The 19,293-nt window shown below is 41.3% G+C and overlaps 1 protein-coding gene across 4 annotated transcripts in view; it reads left to right on the forward strand.

Moving 5' to 3' along the window:
• Positions 1-3,143: 3,143 nt before the first annotated feature.
• The window catches only part of mef2aa (myocyte enhancer factor 2aa), a 62,156-nt gene continuing 46,006 nt past the window's right edge, over positions 3,144-19,293 (forward strand). For all 4 annotated transcript variants that reach the window (XM_074677266.1, XM_074677269.1, XM_074677265.1 and 1 more), the window contains exon 1: positions 3,144-3,308. The gene's annotated coding sequence lies outside the window, so the exon portion shown is untranslated. The remainder of the gene's footprint in view (positions 3,309-19,293) is intronic.

Raw genomic sequence — 19,293 nt, forward strand, 5'->3', positions numbered from 1 at the left:
AAGCTGTTTTAAAAGATAGATTTTAAAACTTTTATTAGATACAAAAGGCCTCAAATCTGGACTGAATATCCACAAGGGATGAATTATATTGCTTAAATATTAAACCTTCTCTGACATGATGTTGCACTGGTGTCGATGATGGCTAATGTTTTCCTTTGAAAAAAATAAGGATAAGTTTGGAAATAACTATTTTTGATAAGACACTAACAGTGGAATGTACTATGCAGAAGAACTGGGATCTGAAGAGAAGTTTTAAAAGCTCACTTTGGTTTATGGTCTTTGCTGAGTTTAGAAAGCAGTAATGGTACATTTTTTAATAGAAAATTTAGCATCTTGGACACTTTAGACTCAGAATTTGTTTCTGTTGCCTTTGAATGTATTTGAGAAAGACATTTTTTTTTCTTCAATTTTACAAAAATAATAATAATAAAAAAAAAGGTATCTCCTTATATGACATTTTTAATTCAAAGTAAGGACTAACCATAACTCCCACTGGGCACTTACATCATAGATTTGAATAAACAACTATGTATGAAACAACATTTAATAATACAGAGCAGCAAATAACATTCAAAAGCTACCCAGCATGCAAATTAGAGGCATTGTAGCTCTGCCTTACAATGAAGCCACATTCTTACAGAGTGGATTATGTGTGAGCAGAGGGGACAACCACAGTGTAAATCACTCATCAATGTGGGGACATTCAAGACATTTAGAGCATTCTTGTTTATAGTCTTCATTGTATTTGATTGATTGTGGGTTGATTTTCTTTTTTTTTGTATGACGCACATTTTAATTTGCATGTGATGGGCACTTCTCAGAAACATGCAGAGACTAAAATGGACAATTTGACTTTGATTTCTCTGCTGACCTGTTAAAAACTGTGCTTGTGGAACTCTTGGGTGCTTGAACTATAATTCGCTGCAGCCCGAGTTTACACAGTCAAACAAAAGTGGACCAGTGCACAAGTAAAGTGCAGGAAGAGTCAGCCCACGTCTCCTCCTGTGGCCATAAAGTCTGCCCTCATATAACCTGGACTCAGAATGGCTCAGAGCCAAGAGCAGAGTAATGAAGGCTACATTTAATCAAGTTTAAGCTTATGTTTTGGATTCCATCAGTTTATGTTGTAATCTTTGACAGGAGCAGGATAAGACCATTGTCAAGTTTTCAGTGTCTGAAGGTGTGGTTATTGATGCGGGAGCTTTGTTTAACAGCCTCACCCTACAATGGCGACTTATGAGCCTTTGGCACAAAGCCTTGAAGAATTAGGAGGGATGAGGACAAGACAAATCCTTATCTTTGAGATCTAAGTAACCAGTTAAAAAAATGATGTTGGCTCATATCAGATTGAGCTAGCAGCCATACTTTACACAGTATAAAAAACAGTAAAGGATGTAGTGCTGCACGATTTGGGGAAAAGGTGCGATTTGCGATTAGGTGGACAATATTGCGATTGCGATTGTGCTTGCGATTTAATAAAAAAGGTTGTGTCATGATGAGTCTACAGACTTGCTTGGTTATCATGGAGAAAAACCTGAATTGCATGTGCTGACATTGCGATTGCGATTGCGATATCCTCTTCTGCGATTACGTAATTGCGTGTGCTGACATTGCGATTGCGATAATCGTGCAGCCCTAAAAGGATGTCTGCGTATTGTTGTACTGCTCAGTCAAAGCAAGGTGTCATCATTTCACTGAGACCCTGGATTCATATTGAAACTGAGTCCACTGAGTTTTTGAATCGCCAAAGTTCAAGTGATGTTTCAATGAAAATCTGTTAACTCGGTAATGCTAAGATTCTCTGTAAGTTACAGCTTTTATCTGCAGTGAAATTTCAGTGCTGATGCACAGTTGAGGGTTAATTTAAATTCACCCAGCAATTCAGCAATGAGCTGAAAGCCAAAAATTAGAAGAACCCGATCCCCCAAATAAGAAACAACTTTATATTCTTAAAGAGAGGACAACAAGTGTGTTAGGACACCTAAACATAAAGAGTACAAGTCTTGTTTATGTACTCTCAATGGGGAATGTGAAAAAAATATGTTCTACATACAATTACTTGGCATTATAACAAAGTAAGGATAGCTTTAAGCTGAAATCCAGCATTTTGGACTCTGCTCAAGAAAGCACAAGAATTATAAGAAGAGTATACATACTATTATTCATATAAGGCCAAATTCATGTTGTTTGAACAGAAATGAGCCATCATCCACCATCAATGTTGCAAAAAAATAAAAATAAAAAATAAAAATAAAAGCAAACTTCAAAGTGAATCCAAGTTTAACTCACAGATTTAGAAGTGAGGACTGCAATTCAAAGGTAATGCTGTTTAACATTTCCCTTGGATGGAGTTACCATACCACTGACCACATGTTCATTAAATTCATAGCAACAAAATGAATCAGTAAAACGTACTATATTTTGATCGCACCTGCTGCCTGCAAAACGCCGGTAAATTCAGTGTTGTGGACTAACAAGCACATCACCTCTGATCCAGCACGTACACGTGACAAGCCCGTGTTAAAATCAAACTATGAATCAAACAGATACCAGCCTCCTTCTGCTAATTGGCTGCTTAACAGTCGCTGCAGTCTCTGATTGGCTAAGGGAGGTGCCACTCAAACCAAATTCCATGGCTGTTGTCTTAGAGATATGACGTCAAATGCAGCTAATGTGATGAGCCTGAGTGAAAAAATTTAGGGAAAATATTTGTCCAAATGTAGTCAGTCAGAGGAATACTGATTCAGAAATTATAATGTCGTTTTTTGATTGTCTCGTTGTATATTCTGTTGATTTTCTCTGTCCGTCAATTCTGCCAAAGTTTCTAAAATGGTAGTTTGTTGAAACTTTATTTCCTTGTTTCAAACTGTAATGTTAGGTTTTGGGGACATGAAACGAATTAGCGACGTATCGAGAAGAAGTGAATACGACTGTGGAGCGGGCTATTGGCTCTCGGCTCTCCTCTGCTTTATGAATCTTCATTGTGGTTTCAGGATTCACGTAAACATTCACTTTACTTTTTCTAATGTTTGGACAGTGGAGAGTGTGTTTGTAAGTGTAAGCTGCAAGTGTGTGTGTATGTGTGTGCATGAGAGAGTTAGGGAGAGTGAGGGAAAGAGGGAGGGAGGGAGGCAGCTCGTCAGATAAGGGGAGGAGTCTTTCACTGTCAAGAGGGAGACTGGCTTTTCTGAGTTTGTCAGCTCCCCCTAAAATAGCAGTCAGCGTGTAAATGTGAACTGAAATTACGTTTATCCACTGGAGCCACCGATATAGAGTGCCTATACTCAGCGACTGACACGGGAGTAAAGGTGAGTAACGGAAATAGAAACAATGTTACAGAGTGTGGCAGCGGTTCTTAGCTACGGAGAGTGAGAGTCGAAAGGCGCAAGAGGGAGACGTAGAGTGGATTTGGGAGACGGAGACGTTGACTGTATATCTCTATCTGTTTTGCTATCAGTTTACACCGGGGTACATGAGGGATATGAAACAAATCTAAGATAATTAGCCGTTTTATCAGTCATTTTGATTAAGTAGGAAGGTTTTAATGTCGTTAACGTCTAACTGCTTGTTTAACGGGTGGAATCAGACGCGCGCGCTGTTGATATCTGTCAAACGAGAGAAACTTTTACACGAATCATCTTTAACCCGATACGCAGTTAATGTGACTTAAAGTTAGTCTCTCACAACGCTTTACCTGTCTTCTTGAAACTCTGGCAGTTTCATTTTTTGTTCGACTCGAAGTGGGCATAGGAAAGGCAGTAAGCTATTTAAAAAACAGGCGCAAAATAGTAATTATTGTGTTTATCACAACAATGTTGAGCTATCACAACAGTAGCAGGCAACAGTTCACACAGGGGATATAATAAAAAGTTTTGCTCTGATACTAAGTACACGGCAGAGGTGAAGCTTACGTACAACTTCTAAGAACATGTAAAACAACCTACGACAACTTACCTCAAATACGAGCTCGAAAATCATTATTAATGTCAAACATGGCAACATAAAGTTGACAGAATTTTTTGGCGCAAATGTGTTTGTTACTTTACAATGACATCTGTATGTAGCCTACTGCCACACATGTTTTTGTAAATGTATGTTCAACTTAAGCCCATCATAAAATACTTCAATATAAAAAGAAGAGGAGTTCACTTGACAGGCACAAGGAGTTGTCTGGTATTGAGTATTTCCATATAGTGCTTTCAGCTTACCTTATTAAAGAGGGAACCCTCACGACTTCACTTTCTAGTGGTCTGGTGATAGAGATCAGAAACAGGTGAATTATTCTTGTTCTGTGAATATTTCTAAATCATTCTTTTTAAATGAAAAAGCAGAAGAATCAGACAATTTATTACTTAAAGTTTAAGGCTGTAGCACAATGTAGTTTATATTTAAAATAATATGTACTGGCAGTTTGATACCACAACTTGTGAGAGAGGATTGCGCGTGATGGTTCTTTGGATCTCCAGGACTCTGGTGACCTTAAGCCCTGGCCAGAGTATGTGATAGTCAACAGTAACCTGACCCTCTGAAATGTTTGTAATGAATGTGTACACCATACACGTCTCATTAATATTGTACTGAAGGAGCAGACTTTATTCAGGTGTATCAAAAATGCCACCAGCATAACCCACAGCTGTTTTCTACTCTCTTCTTTATAAATGATTTAGTTTTTTCTATTTTGTGTCATTGTAAGAAAGAAACCTTGAATCTTTTACATTTCTTCCTTAAAAAATATGTTGTATTTGAGAATGCTTTGCCTGCATAAATGTTTATAGCAAATATTTTTTACAACTTACTGTTTATTTCAGGTTGAATTGGTGTCATACTTTATAGTTAACGTAATTCTACAGGGACCTGAGTTGTTGCAGCAGTACATGTATTTTTCACTGTCTGTTTTATGTTCTGACGGCCTGTACATTAGCAGCTGGTTGCCAGTGATTTCTAGAGTAAAGCAGTAAAGCACCCTCCAATCTGCAGTCATTAGCTCCCGTGCTGCCCGGGGCTTCGTCTGTAATGGGCCTTGTTGCTCATGATCCACATCACGTGAGCTCTTATGTCTAATGTGTGGATGAGGGCTTCTTTCAGCACTACTCAGATGAATTTCATTTTAACAATTTATGTTGTCTATTAGTCAAAGAAATGAATATAATGTCTGTGAGGGCACAGATAGAGCCAGCATGAATATATTTCTCATGCATGCAGTGAACTGTTGCTCTAACCTCAGAGACCCCGAATATTCCACCGTCATATTACACAAACACACAGAGTTTGGTTATTTACCTATTAGATTTCACCCATCATTATCAAATCTACAATATTATGATGGAGGATTGTGAACTAGATGGATGACTACCTCTGTTTATGCAACGTTCTAGCCTTGTTACATGTTCTGTTTGTGTGCCCCTGCATGTCTCTGTAAATGTGCGTAAGTGCCTGTTAGCGTCTCAGCACAAGTTCTCAGTGGAAAGGGAGAAATGAGAGGTGGTGACGGTGTGAGGAACGGGCAGCTGCAGCATCTTTTGCTGCACTCCTCATCCCACTTCAATCTCGGTGTCTCAGCTTCTCCTTCCAGGAGAAATGTGGAGTGTGTGGGCGAGTCGGATCTGCAATTAACGCTGGTTGTCAGAAAGAGAATGCTGGCGTTTACTCCATGCCTCTGAATCACTGAGTGAAAGTCTTTCTCCTCCACTCTCCTCCTCCCTGGACATTTTTTGATTTCCAAGAAGGACAAAACACCAGAAAGCTCAAAGCCAAGGATGTATTGAATGAAAATTTAGAGATAGATGCTGAATATTCTCAGGCCAGTACAGCAGGAGGTGATTGTTTGGTAAGCCAATGTTGTTCCTATTTTCATTTTAAACTTTGCTTCAACAGTCGTACATTTTATCATCATTTGTCTGACTAGAAAGCTCTGATTTTTAACCAGAATCTTTTTTTCTTTGTTTAAATGTTTATGGAAACTTGTGCTGGCTTTCTTCAAAGAGGGGGCTCTAAGTGCATTCATCTGGCAGAGTGTTAACACTTAACCTGATTTCTGGGTTGGTTTTGTGGATGAAACTTGCAATAAAAGCTCCTAAAAGCATCAGAAATGTAGGTTACTCTACAGGAAATACACTGAGATGATAGTGACACTTTTTAAAAAACTCAAGTAATGAGTGTTCCTTTTCTTCTCCGTGGTTAACTTTCACTCTGTTCTTCATCATCATAGTAGCTTGAAGTTTTTTTAAAGTTTTAATTTCACAACACTCTCAAATCTCCTTCTTGTCTAACAAAAGCATCTCAGCAACATGATTCATTGTTTATTGGAGCTGTATCATCAATATGGAGATTCCAGCGTTTTCTTGTGAGACCTGGAGGCTGGATGCAGAATTTGGAGCCTTGCAGATAATGTTTTAGAGCGCAGTTAACTGTAGACTGTCCCCTTCAGACTAAAGACTTTCCTTTTTTTGTCCACACACTGCTGCTGATGCACACATGTCAGACTTTTACTTAAATCTAAAGCCGAATAGGTGGAAGAAGATATTTAAATCTTGTCTGAGTTTGAATAATTCTAAATAGGTCAAAGTGGGCCTTTCATTTGCCCTGCCATGTTCAGTTTTGAGCCATCTCTGTGGGGTGCTTGCGTGTGCCATGTGTGTCAGACAGGACGTTCATGTGCTGTGATCATCAGCCATGGTATGAGTGTGAACTTGCATTAGGTGTTGGCATGAACCTGTTAAATACCATTCGCAGGTTATCTTGGAGTGTTTGGCTCAAAGTTTAACTGACTTTTATGTGAAGAGTTAAAATTTTGTGAGTACTTTCAAACAGTTTCCAAATATTAGCACACCAATTAAATCATACGTTCTGAGCATGGTCTGAGAGCCTGTTTTGACTTTTAAAGTTTGCATAGCTGATGTAGATATTTTTTGCACAAACTTGGCCGTTCAAACTAAAAATCTTCAGTAGAGTTTTGGTGCCCTAATAGCCTGATGTAAGCTCAGGGGTGAATGTATGACTCGCTGAGGCTCTGTTTGTTTAGCAGGACAGCTCGCAGTGACCTTTCAACTGTCCTGCCCTTGACTGAGACCTCTGCTGGTAAGCCACCTCTTTGGCTCACTCAGCACATGTGCTGCTGAGCAGAGCAGAGCAGCTTAAAGCCGTGCCGTCTTTTCCTGTCTCCCCCTGCTCTTCAAACGAGGCTTGACTGGAGGTCTCTTCACCTCTGCAACCTGGACCACAGCGGAGGACCAGCAGGGGGAAGATCCTGGAGCAGAGCCACGCTCTAAATCTGCTGCTAATCTTCTTTCACCACTATGATTCCAGTCTGTCTCTAAGTCTGCATACTGGTCGCTGATAGTGACAGAGACATGCCACAAACATATTAAAGTCATAGTCTCAGAGCCCCTGATTAACTGAACAGTTACTGTTCACCCTGTATTCATTTTACATGTGATAAGCTTCTGTTTTAAAAGCATCTGTGCAGCTACAGGCTACCTCTCTGAACTTTTACAAGCCTCAGTGTAAACTGCGCAGAGCTTGCACTCTGTGGTTTAAGGAAAGTAAACTGTGGAGAATGTGGTGGGGCAAAGGTGATGACTTAAAAGACGAGTCATTTTGCACCTTTCAGTGACGCTTCATCCTATTCGTTTTTTGGAGTGCAAGAAAAACCGCAGTATCACACCCTTCATCTCAAAAGTGAGTAGGCCACACACAGGGTACGTGTAACCTGAACATGTGTGTCCTGTTGTTTGATTAGTCACTTTTTAGCTACTTTTTTATGAAATGCCTGTTTAAGATTGGGATAAAGGAGTCGCTCCTGAATGCTGTGATGATCATAAGGTGAAAGTGTAGAAAGCTAAACTGAAAGGGAAGTTAAGAAAGACATCTCTTTGCTGGGTTGCATTTTAACTGAATTTTAATGAGTCTGTGAAAAAACATAAATCAAAGGAATATATTATAATCTAATTTACTAGATCAAAAGATCTCCCATGATTACTAATATACCCAACTGTATAGAGTTCCTGATGTTCTACTGTAGATCTTAAAAAGCGTCTCTCACTGGAGATTTACCCTGCCTTTGTACAGAGTCGACTGAGTCGAGGCATCCAAACAGACAAACAATTGAATTATGTGCAAAGTAAACTTTCTTCAAAGCCGGGTTTGCTCAGTGTGATGAGGCTGTTTATTGTACGAATAAAAAGTGCTAAAAAAGACAAAGATAATCTGATGCTGATTTAAAAATATGGTATACACCTGCCAGTGTGAGACTGGTACCATTATTTGTTAGCCATACCCAAAATTTGACCTTTTTCTTCTCCAGAATAGCAGCTTACACAGCACTTTTTCATTTCATGGCTGCCACTGGCAACTATTATTTAAGAGCTGTAAGGAAAAAAGAGTGAACTGCTTACAAAGACTGTAACTTTCAGCACAAGCTAATGCAATATCTGCTTTGAGTGTTTTCTGAACACACATTAAAAGCTGTATTTATTTCAATTAAGAGAAATAAAGCATTTTTCTTTGGAAACAGGGTTCCTCTGATGCTGTTTTGTGGACACAGAACTTAAGATTGGCGAAGTCGAAAGGCTAAAAGCTGGATTATGGCTTCAGCACAAATGTGATGCGCGGAATCAGTAGAAAGAAGGCGTATGGCTTTCGTGTTCTTTAACACGCTGCGCGGCATCCAATAGCATCCATTCCCAAACTCAGAGTGGTATATGGTGGTATATCACAAACGCACGTCCACCACAGTACTAAACTAGAGTAGTTTGTATTTGTTTGCAACATTTACAACATTTTTTTCCTCTACTTTGTCAAGTGTGGCCACAATTTCATGCCAGGTATTGTTCATCACACGGTTATCATGGTGATGAATCATATAAATGCCAGAATTTTTGTACTTGAAATGCCAGCTCCTGTTCGTCCCGGCGCGTCAAGCATGAACCAAGCTTAAGAGACAATATGACGCTAAGGTTAGCTTAGCATATTTAAGGGTGTGAAGTTTTTTGTGACAGTGATAGCAACCAAACATCCACATGTGATATTACAACCAAACAGATAAATAAAGCCACATATGTATCACCATATGTCTCAGCAGTATCCCAGATGAACCCTGTATTGGCTAATACTCTTGTCAAAAGAAAAAGAAATAACAACATCTCCGTTTGATACAAGAGTTTCATCATTTATTCTTGTCTCCTATCGGGTTACCAAAGAGAGCAAGTGTTTATTGATGGTGAAAGTTTTGAATCCAGCTGTAGACCCGGGTGTCATCTCCCACAGCGAGCACATTGACTGAAAGTCCAGTAGCTGCTGGAAAGAAGACTTAGATCTCCTGCAGCTGCTGGTCTGGCCCTGTGGCCTCCCATGCTGCAGGAAGGAGGCCTAGCCTGCTATATTGTTGTTTTTCTGTTTGTCTGAGGAGCTATGTGAATCAGGACAGCTGGGGGGGATGTGATTCCTCCCATTATTCTGCCGTACACATGAGTCGTATGAACTGGAAAGGGAAGTGACCCAGCCCCCCCTCTGCTCTCTGGAAGCTGCTCCGGTCCACCGCGGGGCTCTAACTGCTGGTTCAAAGTTGTCTCTTTCTCTTCTGTGAGGGCTGAACTCAAGCAGCATGAACATGCTCGTGCTGCCTTATGGGTGCTTATTTTGGTTTAAGCTTTACTTTTTAACTGGTCACAGAAGTTACAGATCTGTTTGTTATAATATGTGTGCAGGTGTAACGATGAAACTTCACACTCTATCTGGCACCAGAGTTACAAGTCAGTTAAATGTACTGATAAAGGCCGGAGATGTTAGTTGTGTGTAATGTCTGAGCTGTCACGCACCCTCCTGCCACTAGCTGAGGCTGTAGCTGAAGTCAACGGCAAGCAGCGTAATGCTCTATGCTCTACTCCCTAGATGTAAACAAGCATAGCTGGCGGATGGCATTGTGTGTTGGGTGTATTTTGATCTAGAAAATGAGGGTGAAGTTTCATACTGGCACTCTTAAAGTGATACTTCGGGATGGAACAAGTTGGGTCCTTTCACAAGGTTTAGGGCAGAAATTACCCCTACAGCAGTGTTTTTGTGCAGCAGAAGCCCAGGGCACTCGCACCAAACACCCCCTCCCTGCTCATCAGCCGGTTTTCTATGCATTCAGATGGGGCCATATTTTACCTGACCAAAAACACAAATAAACGGACTCCCACCGAAAAAATCTGATATCGGTCTGCATTCACGCTTTATATAGAGAATTTTCAGCGCGTTAGTTTCACACAAAAACACCGCTAAATAAGGCTCTAGTTCTCATCGAGTCGTAAAATGGTGCTACTTCCACTGCAGAGCCACAGCTGGCTATGAGGCGCTCGCCGCTTAGTGTATCAGTCCGCGCGCACGGCATGCCAGATATAAACAAACGCAGGTAGTCTGCCAGGACAACTTATGCTATAACAACGTAAAGATGAGTGATTATGAGAGCGAGGACGACCTGCCGTTCACTTTGAATAAAGTGTGAAAGCAGACCGATATCAGATTTTTTTGGTGGGAGTCCGTTTATTTGTGTTTTTGGTCAAGTAAAAATTGGCCCTGTCTGAGTGCAGAGGAAACCAGCAGAGGAGCAGGGAGGGGGTGTTTGGTGCATGCGCTCTGGGCTTCTGCTGCACAAAAACACTGCTGTAGGGGTAATTTCTGCGCTAAACCTTGTGATAGGACCCAACTTGTTCCATCCTGGAGTATCACTTTAAACTGACATGTAACCACTCTGACAGCAATATGTGACCTCAATGGTTCTATGTTTAATCAGGGTAATTGTGCTCAACTGATTTCTTTTCTTACTCCTTCCTCTAGAGTTGGTTTGTAGGAATTTTTATTCCTGATAAAACAACTTCTTGAGGGGCTAACTATGCTATCAGACTGTAGATTTACCGTCAAACTTGCCAATACTAAAATACACAGAACGCAATACTTGCTAGACGTTGCTGCATGTTGGCAGTAATGGAGGTCTGTAGTGAAACTGATACTGGAACAAGGAAAACTTTTTTTTCTTTGCTAAATAATGGTCTTCCCTTTGCGTTCTCCATCAGTGGACACACCTTCAGGAGTGTCACACTCAGTTATTAAACTTCTGGCAATATCTGAATTTTATTTCAAACCTTAAACAATCAAGGGCATTCAGAGAGTATTGTCATTGCCTCTCCAGTCTCTAGATCCCAGCTCTCTACAGTGTGACTGTGATTGTGAGCGAGGTGTTGAGTCTGCCCGCTGTTTGTGCGTCTGCCCGTCTGTCCTCTCCCTTTCTCCCAGTCCACTTTCCATCTGTGTGCTGTGGGCTGCAAATCTAGTAGAAAACGGTGTAGGGTTTCCACTGGTGAGCTGTTGCCAGCCCTCATGTCAGACTTTGGTGTTCTTGATTTTTGTTCCCCTCACCCTCCCTTCAAAACTGAATCACTGGTCTGGGGTGTTTCAGAGCGTATGTCAGGGTCCTGGAGAAGGAGCGGCAGGTTGGGGCGGCATCCATCATCAGAAGCTGGCTCTGGGACTCAGAACCAGAGGCTATGGGCAAACAGTTTGACTGAAAAGATTCCTGGAGAGGCGAGCAGCAGCAGCAGGGCCTGTGGGGGTCTCTCTCTTTCTTACGCTCCCTCTGTCCTTCTTTCCCTCTCTCTATCACACTGTTTGCACACAGTGTTCATGTGACAGCTAGGACACATCATCTGATTTGGAAGTAACTGTTGGCTGCAGCTGCAGTACAAACCCTGAGTGAGCGCTGCTCATACAGTGCTGGTGATTTGGATAATCATTAAGATGGACATGTTCACACTTTAACAATGATAAATTAGTCTCTAACTATTCTATTGTTTGTTTCTTTTATCATCTGAAAACAGTTTCATGTCTTTTTCTTCTTTTCCCCTGCTGTTGTGACCTTATTTTATATTTTTTCTATGAAACACCTTGTGATTCTGTTCTATGGAAGGTGCTGTATTTAATACAATTTACTTACTTGCTAATTATTCAGACAAAAAATGTTTGTGTGAGTTCACAGCAGCTTAAAAACCTCATGTCAGATCTACACAAACCTGCTTAAGATTATTAAAAACTAATTCTTTAGAGTGAAACTACAAGGAAAAAAGAATTCAATGCTACTTCAGCCAGCCCCTTTCACTGTTGTTATGACTCATGGCCATTCTCAGATTGCATAAACCTTTTATGTAATGGAACACTGTGGGAAAGAGGCATCGAGTGGAAGATAAAAATGGGAAGACAAAATCAAATATTTATCCTCAGCTTTTTAATTTTTTTCCATGAAAAGCAGAAGTTCTCTGAAGGCGTAGTGATCCTAAACAATATGGTCCACGTGTATGTTTAGCAAACACTGTTGTCTTGTGCAGTGACTCATATCTTCCTGCTTATCATTAAAAACTCCAGGGGAGACGTGAATATCTGAAATCTCAGGGTCTAATCTGGATCCAGAGTACTTCCAAAGACGTGTTGAGATCCTGTAAATGCGCTGCTGCTGCTGCTGCTGAGACACATTATGCATGGCGTCCCTAATATCCTTACACTGTGGATTCCCCCTGGAGGAAGATCTTGGTTCATCTTCGCTGTTTACCATTTCTGAGTTGCGGTCTGTGCAACATCAAAAGGCTGCCATGGCACTTAACACAGCTCGCAGGGTTCCTGGGAGGGTGGGGGGGACTGTTGCTCCCTATGGCGCTGGCATTATTATTGCTCCCTGGTGAGGAGTCCATCTGATGATAGACAACCATGCAAATGGGCACATGCCATTGCACTAAGTCAGACCACTGTGCCACCCTGAAATGCCATACACATTTGTAAACCCTGACACCATACAAGTGTCACTTTTATGCTATTTGTGCATTTGTGTCTGTCTCTGATTGAAAAGAGGAGAGGACTTCCTATGAATATGTTCTCACAGTTACTACAAAACATTAAACAAAGTTAAAAACTCCCTCACATGAGCGACTTTATCAGAAAGGAGCAATATCTTGACACGGGAAGTGTTCATCCAGAAAGAATTTTGAATACTGATGTTGTGCCGTGTCAAGACACTGACTTGTTAAACTGACATCCTGTCAGAAGGAATGCGGCTGATGGAGGGCTTTTGCTCACAGATACAGTTTGTTAAACCAGTGGCTTTAATTTGAAGTGAGTAGCCAGTCATTGTCGTGCCAATTGCAATGTACAGATACAGTATGTAGTATGACACGCTTTAGCTTAGCTGAAGAGTAATTATTTGCTAAATTGGAGAGATTCAGTCATATAAAGACTCTTTACCCTGTGCTGCCATGAGAAAAACTGTAGTCACTGCAGTTTAAAACTCTGGCAGGGCACCAGCACATGACAGAAAACTCCATTTGTCACCATTACATCAGATCTGCAGAGCTCAAAAGTCCAAGATTGCAGAATAATACACATCCAGCAATCTTTCAGTTATTCCAAATAGCAACAAGCAAAGGGTCTGAAAAGGAATCTTAAAACTTTTCATGAGGCAACTTTCTGAAAATTCTGGGGCCAGGAATGATGTGGACTGCCGTGTAACTTGTAATGGCATTGGAAAAATACAGAGTGAACGTAAACATCTTTGTGTCTGATTTGTTGCATATAGAAGCACAAACATCAGCAATGTGCCCATCGATAGCCCCTTTACAAATTGATGTTTTTTGGCTGTAGATGCAACTTGCTGGGTGACTCACAATACAACATACGATAGTCGCATATACGACCAAATTGGTCGCACTCTGGAGCCCTGATATAACGATACTATACGATTCTATACAACATGACACATTACAAAGCCTTACAACACAACCTGATAAGACACACTGTAATGTGAAATGATAGGATGTGAAATAACACAATATAAAATGATACAGTAAGATACAACGCGTTGGGATAGGATATGAGATATAACATGAAATGATAGGAAATGAAATGGTACAGGAGGGGTGTGATGGTACACAAAAATCACAGTTCGGTACGTACCTCGGTTTTAGGGTCACGGTTCGGTACATTTCGGTACAATATGGAACAACACAAAACCATTTGCTTGTTTAGCATGTTTATTAAACCAAAAGCTTGCCATTATACAGCGAGGGGGGAGGCTCTTCAAGCTCCTGTTGGTCGTTAGCAGCAGCCATGATGCACAATTCAGACACAAGCTCCTGTGGCTACGGAAGCTCTTTGATATTCATCTTCTGATTGGCTCACCGTGAGACGTCACATCCACATGATATGCACATGATCGCAAAGCACGAATCACAGACCACTTTCCTCATGAATATTAAAATGCCTTCCCTGCTAAGCCAATCATAGACGAGTACTGACGTGAACATTCAAGAGCCATGTGCAGCGGCTAACGTAAACTTACTGTACTCGTTCGAATACAGCACTGTACCGAACTGAACGGCCTTATGGAGCGGTTTGGCACGGATACATGTACCGTTACACCCCTATGGTACGGTATGGTACATTTAGATATTTAAGATGTGATTTGATATATAAGACATGATTAGACATGAAACAATATTACACAATATGATACAACAGGATACCATACTGTATGACGTGAAACCATTTGATACGACATAATAAGATATGATCTGAAATGATACGGTACAATTCAAAACATTATGAAACATTACTCAATACTTCATTAATGGTGATATCACAATGGAGCAGTTCTGCAATAACAGATGCACTGCAAAAGAGTTAGGAAGCTGGGTTTTTTGTGATATCTGATTAAAAGTAGAAAAAAGAATTCTGCTTAAAGGGCAAAGTGATGGATGAATTTATTTATTCACTGCTCTATGGTTTGGTTTCACTAAATGAAACAGTGTTTTTGGTCAGTAAATTAAAGAACTTTACAAATGTGTGAAAATGACACAGTTCTCAAAAAACAAACGTAATAAATTTTTGCTGGTAGAAATCAAACTGGGCTCCATGGCACTTAAAGTCCACCTATTGCAGCTCAATGAAACTCTTTATGAAGACTTGAGTGCGTCTTCCATCTTTCCTCTCATCTCAACATCAACAGCTGCAACTCTTTTACTTTGGTTCAAAAGTGACCAGTGCTTCCATTCGCTTTAACCACTGTCATGCATCGTACCATCTTCTTCTAGTGTTGAGCTGCTGTTAACGTCTTCTGCAGTCTGTGACCTGATTTTCATGTTCCCCTCATTCATGTCATTAGCGCCATATTTTGATTTTTAACTATCCTCATATTGACCTGTCAATATGAGTCAACAATATTTTGTCCCAACTTAGTTAAAAAGTTGTGTTTTTGGACTTAAAAGAGTCTTTAAGAGTTTTGACTTGACTTCTCAACAGCTCCTCAGTCACCTTCAAGGTTTTCCTGTGATGGCAGAACATTCTTTCAGGAGCCAAGCCTCCAACTTATGGGCTGTTTACACGACAACGGTTTTAGGGTGAAATGCGAAAATTTTGTTGCGTTTCAGCCTCGCGTTTACACAGAAAGGGCATTTCAGCCAAACGCAAACTTTTGAAAACAGCCTCCAGAGTGGGATTTTTCTGAAACGCTGCTGACACGGTTGTCGTGTAAACGGTAAGCCGTCGTTTTCAGTGGAAAAACTAACGTCACACTCTGCCTCACGCGCGCATACAACAGGACAACAGTACTGTCGTTATGATTGTCGCGAACTACCGTGTTGTGCTTTTGCTGCTCAATCTGCTGTAACTGCTGACTGTCATTCAAAAAAAAAGTGCATCTTTTGCTCCACTTTTTAACTTAGTATTCCCCAATACACCAGATGACCGGCTCAACTCTACTTCAGTGGAAATCTCCCAAAAGCGGCTTCTGGACAAGACAGTTATAACACCACCTACAGGCCTGGCATGCTTAGTGTTTTTAGTCCATCAGCGTTTCCGTGTAAACAGATTTTTTTTCACTGCGTTTTCACAGCGTTTTAGCATTTTCAGATGAAACGTCATGTAAACGGGGCCTCTAGCGTGTGGCAGTACTTTGCAGGTACCATCCACTGTCCACACTACAGTAACTGCAGTGTTTTTCGATGAGCTTAGTTGTCAAGCACATTTATTTTTAATGAGTTGTAATTTATCACTCTCCCTTTGCACCAAAAAGTTATGATTTTCTTTGTTCATAAAAGTTTCACTCAAATGTGCATCAGGGGATTTACCTTGAGAAGGAGAGTAGCTCTTCCACATGAAATGGATATAACTGTTAGGAGAGGGTCATCTCTTTATCCTTGAGAAACTGAGAATCCACTCATTGGCTGCGCTCGAAAACCTGACTGACGCAAATGGATCATTGGGAATAGAAGTGTCCCAGCAGTAATTATGTTACAACGCCGCTGCCGCACACTACCACAGAGGTGGGATGGGATGGGCGCAGGGCGCTTCTTTTAGTCTTGTTTCCCTTACATCTCTCCACATAGTTAACACAGTCATTCTGTCTTACACTATGGCTCTCTTTCTTTCCGCCTCTTGTTTTCTTTCTGTCTCTTTTTCAAACACACACCTGCTGTTCAGCTCAAACACACATTCAGCGCAGTGGAAAGTTTCTGACTGACATTTTTTTCCTGTTCTGCGTCTAACCCTTTTGATGAATGACTCCTAAACTAAGTCAAAGTTGCTGATCATGTCATTTGTTTGTCACTCTTGTCTTCTCGGCTTTTAGCTTGCCTTTGCCTCAAAGCTACAGCGAAAAAAAAAAAAAATCAAAGTCTCTTCTTCTCTGCTATCCAGGGCTCTGTGGCTCTAAGTCAGATAAAAAAGAGACATGAAATTAATGTAATGTCAATGGCGTTTCCTCATGAAACCCCAAGGCATTTAGTCAAAGTCACCTTGCATAGTCCTCTCATCCCCTGACAGTACAGTGAGAGTGAGATGGAGGATGTCTGTCTGGTAATGCTTTCAGCATCTGATGTCCTTTGGTCATTGGTTGTTATATCCGTTCGTTCAGATTTCGTAGATTGGATACATGTCTGGTGTTTGTCTGAGGAGCGACATCATTTCCATTCAGCGGGCCGTGTTACGCTGCCTGTACAATGAGACATTTCCTCAGTGAGAGCAGGTTCATCCTGTGGGGTTTTCTTTCCTTTTGATGTCATTTTGGAGGTGATAAGTAGCTTTCTGTCTCCTGGTCCCTGTCTTACAACACCATCCCCCAGCCCAGGCAAGGTGCTAGCAGCGTGGAGGATTGTTTGAACTTGCATTGATCCAATGTGGGATTACAGCTGGGTCATTGGAGAGTTGGACTGAGCTAGCAGTCATCAGGGCAGATTAACCACTCGTTGTCTGCCTGGCTGCCATTTCAGTGCAGGCTTTGTGCATGTCCCCACCACACAGGTCACTGTCTCAGCTGGAGTCTGTGACTACTTTAATATGTAGATGAAACGTATTTGTTAATGAAATACCTTTTTTCCTGCTCAGGGGTTCGACTCTAGAAGCAAATTTATGGAAGATTAAACAATCTTAATTTTACAATGTCAAAATTTTTTTCTTTTGAGTGCATATGTATTTGATTTTCTTAATACACCTTCAAGGTAATCATATCATAATCAGTTTAACGTCCTTTGAAATGTTATTTGAATCATACCTCGGGAAGAAAAGTGTCACCCCAAGCAAAGCCTTACTCAAGGAAGGGGAAGTGCTGTGGAAAATCTGTTTTTCAGACTTCCTCACCTCTCTCTACATTTCTCAAAGCCTCCTATTTCATTTTTTTGTTCACATGCCCTTGCGATAGCTCTTATTAATTATATCTCATTAGTTGCCTTGGAAACTGAGGTGAGGGAATGTATAACATGAGTTCAAAGAAATGTAGAGAGGAAAAAAGAAAGACAGAAATCATGAGAAAGAAGAAGAAAGAGCTAAAGAAAGGAAGAAAGAAAAGGAGGGGGAGGGTTTAAAAAGAAGGAATGGAGAAAGTGGTTGTTGAGGGATCAGCCGGGTGTCAGATTAGCATCAGGAGACATTAACACTAGTGATGCTGCCGGGGCCACAATCCTGCCTTTCACTGCTGGAGAGGGAGATAAGCGCGCTCGCACAAAAGGGAAGCTGGAAAGAGTGTGAGAGGGCTGGCTTGCCTCCGCTCCCCTCAGGCCAACAGCCCCCATTTACAGGTGCAGCACCTCCTGATGAAAGCAAGAACAAAGAGGGGGATGTTCATTTCCTGCTGTGCCGGTGTCAAGGCTCCATTGAAACAAATCGGTAAAACTGTGGATTTGGGCTGCCTCGCTTTGTGTCTCCAGCCTGCCAGCAGCTAATCGTAACTGAGCCACAGTGTTGACACTTTGAGTTTGATACACTTTAAAACGTTGTCATGGATTATTTCACAGAATCCCTGTTTCAATGCACATCAGATTACAGTGTGAGGCTGTTGCATCAAATCAGAAATGTAGTTCTGCCATAGTCATGGTGTTTCAATGTATATTAACCCCTGCTTTGAGAGCTGTGATTCACTCTTATGTAACGGGTTGAGCGTTGGAATAACAAGGAAAGGTCTCTGCCTGTTAATTGTAAAGTAAGCGACTAATCTGCACGTCGTCCAGCCTGTGTAATGATCCTTCCAGTAAACATAATAAGCACACCGAGCAAAGCCGCAAGAGATGAGCCTCTGTTGTTGTTTAGTCTCAGACTCACAGTCAGGAAGGTAATAAGGGGAAGGATCAGAGGGGAAGGGTGTCCCCAAGGTGGTCCCTCCCTTTCTTCCTCCTCTCCTTTGCTCCCTCTGACTCCCCCGCAGAGGGCACGTAGAAGGGGTCCTGAATAACAGGAAATGGAGGGACAGGAAGTTGAGTCTTGTCTGCCCACGGCCTGTGGTAGGATACTGGGGCTTACGCTGGCGTGCTCAGGAAGCACAACTGTCACGGCTCTGCTCAAGACTTTGGCTGTTGTCCACACTTTCTACCGGTTGCTTCTTGAACACGCGGCAAATTTTTAGAAAGTCTTAAACGTAAAAGTTTTGTTTGGATATTTGTTTTGGAATGATCACAATGCTGCTGCTGAATTATGCTACAGATGAAACTTCTCTGGCCTCGTTTTTCCTTTTTGCTTATTAGGTAAATCCTGCAACATAAATCAACTCTGTAACTTTATGTTTCCTTTAAAATAGGACAACAGTTGAGGGAGTAACGCCTTAACTTTGTGTAGAGTGAACACAGACTTAAAGCCAGAGAGGGAGGAGGCCGTGCTGGATCCAGTAATTACTCTGGGAATTGAGCATGTTTTATTGATTGTGAAAGGGCCAGGCCTGTCACTATGCCGCCCAGTGTCTCCATGCTCTGTCTTCAGGGAGGGGTAGGAGGCAGACTGCCCCCCTGTCACCTG

Source organism: Halichoeres trimaculatus, unplaced genomic scaffold (genome assembly GCF_033239565.1).
Source record: "Halichoeres trimaculatus isolate MK-OKI-2021-1 unplaced genomic scaffold, fHalTri1.1 fHalTri1_scaffold_10, whole genome shotgun sequence".
Classification (NCBI taxonomy): domain Eukaryota; kingdom Metazoa; phylum Chordata; class Actinopteri; order Labriformes; family Labridae; genus Halichoeres; species Halichoeres trimaculatus.